Raw genomic sequence first — 4,955 nt, 5'->3', positions numbered from 1 at the left:
ATCTTTATGTAAAAAAGCTTTGTATAAAGTTGTTTAACAGGTTGCCATTTAAAATCATGGTGCTGTATGCAAAGGCATTCCCATTGTTTGATACAGAAGAAATGTGTAGGCAAAATATGTGATCAATTAATTACTGTGGATGATTGATATGTTTCAATAGCCCAACACTGACAGGACATCATGTATTATTCATAGGAGAGGCAGTATGTTTTTTAGAGAAAGGTTAAGGATCAAAAGCTACAACTGTTTTTTTTTTTTTATAAAACTATTCTCTGAATAAATTCCCAGATACATTTTATGTTGTCTTGGATGCTCATAAAAAAGTGCTCCAAAATGGCAATGAAAGGGTCCAGTCGCAAGAAGCGTTTATTTTCACAACAGTAAGAAGAAAGAAAGGCAAACTACACACAAAAAAAGTGCTCCACAACCTGACGGGAGCACTAACAAGTGTCCATATCCGCCACCCACTCCAATGGCCACTTCTTTCCACTGTAACACAAAAAGGAAATATGCAATTAGATGTTTTGGTTCTGCAGAGGAACTGTAGACACAAAGACACACATTAAGACTCCTGTAGCTGTTTTCCAATGGCTGTGTTTTAGTGGGGTTTTTTCATTCCATCACAGTTGTCTAATGTTAGTCAACTACAATGCAAGGAAAGCCTTAATTGTTATTTTAAGTCAAGAAAATTCTATAATCCGTTATGTTTCTGACATGAATCACTGTTTGGTGTGCACAAGACTCCAAAGTGTTTTACATTTTTGGGTTGGGTTTACAGTTATCGGAAAGTTAGGCCAACTGCTCAGTTTTTGAGACGATTCTATTTTAAAGCATAAATTGATTTTGTCTTAGTAACTCAAAAATGAGGAATGTGAAGTCCACATTTTACTGTGAGACAATGTGACAAATGAAGATCTCAAGCTGACATTAAATATATTGATCCAGTTTTTAAGTAAGGCAGTAATGCTGTAACTGACAATTTCTGTATCTCTGGCCGTGTAGTTTGGGCATAACATCTTTATCATTATTGGCTATAATTGTATTTTCGGTGTGCATGTAAAGTGTTAATGGCAAGATTAAGATAAAAACAAGATTAAGGGAATAAAGAGAAAAAACTAAATGAAGTGTCTTAGTAAGGTGTTGGGCCACCAAGAGCCACCATAACAACTTTTTGGACTGAAGCTGTTATAAACACCAAATAAAAGCATATATTTTGGACCATTGGAGCTCCCCAGATTTCAGAGACTTAGAGAAACTATGCCAAAGAGCATGAAACTCTTCTGGGGGCACGTAGTAGCCCAACACCTTATTAAGACACTTTGTGTGGGTTATAAAAATATATTTATGAACTATATAGACAAATCTTACCTAAATCTTACCTAACATATGTCAATAGTTTGTACATGTTAAAACTAATTGGCTATGTGTTACCCATGAGAAGTTGTACATACCAGAGTTTGCATGGCTCCCACTCCACTTGCTTCCATTTTTGACCCTAAAAATAGTGAGACTTTCAGTTTCAAATATTTGCTTTGTTTAGCAGTTATACTAATCACCAATACTTTTTCAAGACCATTACACCAATAAAATAACATTTTGTAACCTTTGTAGTGTTTTAGTGGTATTTAACCTTAATGACTTTGTATTTGGCAACGCTCTTCACAGGGTAATAACCCTGGCTCCCTGTCACTGTATGTGGGCATTCTGAAAGAAAACAAATATTACATTTCACAAAGCTTAACACTACTATAAACAAGCCATTATAGAATGATAAGTGGTTATTAAGCTAGAATGGGTTGTACTTAGTTACAGTTTTGATATTGTAGTTATTATGGTACAGAAGTTGTATTGAACACTGGTAATTTACTGTAAATGTAATCAACACAAACTTTAGGGTTGGGCAGTTGTAATAAATATATTGGCAAACAAAGACAAGTTAAATCTATGAATTCAAATAAATCTCTATTGTGCTGCCTGGCAGTTGTTCATTGCTTTCTCATAGCAAAGACTAACATGCTTTTGACTGTGAAAACCAAAACCAAAAGCAAAAAACATGTACGTTACTTTCTGACTATGCTATTATGTTGCCAAATAATTGCCAGAAGACTGTAGCTAGGTACTACAGCGCATACTAATCAATTTTGTGGCATTCAGTCCACACTCCTATACAGAAAGCTGGACAAGCAGTACATCAACATACCTTTCCTTTTTTTCGGCCGCACTGTAGTGGGAGCAGGACAGCCTCCTTCCACAACTTCCACTGTCAAACAAGGTAATAACAACATATTTAAATGTTTATGGTGTGATTTCTGCAAGGATTTGTATCTAACAAAGAGCTGTAGAATATGATGTGTAGGCCCAGGACATCTCTGCAGCGCCACAATATTTAATATAAAATGGTATTTTAACACACATTTTGCCTTTAACAAATATTGCACCTCCTGTGATTTGAAAATTGCAGTAGGTCATATTGCGAAGTTCGATAAGATTTTGATTAGTTGTTCAGCCCTACTGTTAAATAAACAATTGAACATATTAATTTGGACATCGCCCAAACCTAATAGACCACAGCCACTTACAAATGCAAATACAGCCTTCATGAAGACTCACAACAATTAATATAAATCCCAATGTATGGATTACACACATTACATCAACACACCTTTCCTTTTATTCGGCCGCACAATAGTGGGAGCAGGACAGCCTCCTTCCACAACTTCATCTGTTAAATATAGAGAAACATTTAAAATATGTAAAAAAAAATATTTTAAAACATTTGTCAAAATGTTTTTCCAAGGTGAGACAGAGACCTTTAAAAAATGCTCTTTAGACACAGGCCAATTTCGAATAATACAACCAGGTGTTCTACACATTTCAAAATTGACGGATGCAACTCTCCACAAAATAAAAGGAATATTGCATACATTCTGCAACATTTTCATATGATATTGCACAACGTGATATTGCAATAACGATAGTGAGTCAATATATTGTGCACTACTGAATGGGAAGACACCAAAACACCCAGAAACAATGTCCTAAATATGGGCAAACACAGGCATGATTGAAGTAATGAAGTAATGACAACAGCAGCAGTTCATGGAATTTGATGAGAGGTTCTAATCCAATAATCATTTTAAAATATATATACAGTGGTGGCCAACATTATTAGAACGGTAAAAATTTTTTGATGTTTTAAAAGAAGACTTCCTATCTCCAAGGCTTCATTTATTTGATCCAAAATACAGCAAAAACAGTAATATTGTGAAATATTTTTACAATTTAAAATATCGGTTTTCTATTTGGTTATATTTTAAAATGTAATTTATTTCAGTTATCACAAAGCTGAATTTTCAGCATCATTACTCCAGTCTTCAGTGTCACATGATCCTTCAGAAATCATTCTAATAAGCTGATTTGATGCTCAAGAAACATATATATATATATATATATATATACACATTTGGCTGACGCTTTTATCCAAAGCAACTTACAGTGCACTTACAGAGACAATCCCCGGAGTAAAGTGCCTTAGTCACAGACACACTGTGTAATTTATTATTATTATTAATGTTGAAAACTGTTTATTTTTTAAATAATAATAAATGTTTCGGGACTCTGAATTCGTTTACAGTTTCACATTACACAAAGTAAGAGTATGGTTTTGTGGGGCTTATAACTTATTTTCAATACTCTTCATATACTGTAGCTCCTTTTATGCTTACCTTTTGAAAAGAAACTGGGGAGGCTGCTGAAGGTCCTTCTGGGGAGTGGGGTCTTTTCCCCAGGTTCTGGGATTGCTTTACCGAGGGTGCTAAAGAGGACACTGACTGTCCAATTGGGGACTTCGGTGGTCCAATAAGGGCTGCTGGAGGTCCCGTTGGAGCTGTTGGGGGATTAATCAGGGCCACTGCTTCCTGCTGATTTGATATGACCATTGGTGGTCCTGTTGGGGGTTCAACTGGGGCTGATGAACTTTCAATTACATGTGGGGTCCAGCCTACATTGTAGAAGTACATAATTATTTAGAAAACATCGATCAACCTTTTTCACAATTTAAAGTCATTTTATAGAACAAACATCTAATCAATTAATCAAGAAAAAAACGACAGTAAAAATAATCGTTAGTTGCAGCCGTAGTAGCAAAAAGAGATGTGTATAGACCTAACAAGTGCTGTTCTACCAAACTACTTCTTCCTAAGCTGTATTGATTTAATAGGTGAATGTTCTCAAGACATGTGATGGATGTTTTGAGATAGTCTGGTGGATGACCAATTGTGCCATTTTTTCTACTGGAATTTTATAATTAAAATTATAGCATGGCTAATTACATTGTCTTCCAATTCAATTCAATAGAATAGAATGACACATTTATTTAGAACTTTCATATGTACTACTGTACACCCAAAGCGCTTTACAATCATATCAGGAGGTCTCCTCAACCACCACCAGTGTGCAGCATCCACTTTGGTGATGTGACGGAAGCCACCGTAAAACAGCGCCAGTGCGCTCATCACACCAGCTACTCTGCTAGGACTAGTGTCACCACCTAAAAAGTGTAGAGCCCTGATCTGCAACATCTATAATGAGCATGGATCACTAAGTTTAGGGCCAGGCACTGTTTTAGTGAAAAAGGCAGCATATCTGCATGCGTTTATAAAAGAAATGTAATTTCTTTAATCCACCATCACAGTTCAAGCTTGGTTTAGTATAAAAGCCAAATATACTGGATCGCCTGGTGTGTGCGTTCTATTTTATTTAAGATTAAAATGAAAACCAAGCAGATAAAATGAATGTTATTTTATTGGTACTTAAACGTGAGCAGCTAAATAGCTAGCTGCTTAGCTTTTAACCTCTCCCAATTAGTTTAGTTGTGTTTGAAAACAATCAATGATAATCTGAATGATCTATTAGTCAAGAGAAGGCAACCACAGGCTTACCTGTGAGGCTGTGAC

At 35.6% G+C, this 4,955-nt stretch overlaps 1 long non-coding RNA gene across 1 annotated transcript; it reads right to left on the bottom strand.

The window, feature by feature from the left end:
* Positions 1-349: 349 nt before the first annotated feature.
* On the bottom strand, positions 350-2,249 carry LOC127636326 (uncharacterized). Its single transcript, XR_007969575.1, has 4 exons — positions 2,201-2,249; positions 1,631-1,704; positions 1,452-1,495; positions 350-489 (listed from the first exon to the last, which is right to left on the bottom strand). It is a non-coding gene; the product is annotated as an uncharacterized LOC127636326 (long non-coding RNA).
* Positions 2,250-4,955: the final 2,706 nt, after the last annotated feature.

Source organism: Xyrauchen texanus, chromosome 44 (genome assembly GCF_025860055.1).
Source record: "Xyrauchen texanus isolate HMW12.3.18 chromosome 44, RBS_HiC_50CHRs, whole genome shotgun sequence".
NCBI classification, from domain to species: Eukaryota; Metazoa; Chordata; class Actinopteri; order Cypriniformes; family Catostomidae; genus Xyrauchen; species Xyrauchen texanus.
Note: the sequence above shows the minus strand (reverse complement) of the source record. Positions and strands in the feature narration are given on the sequence as shown.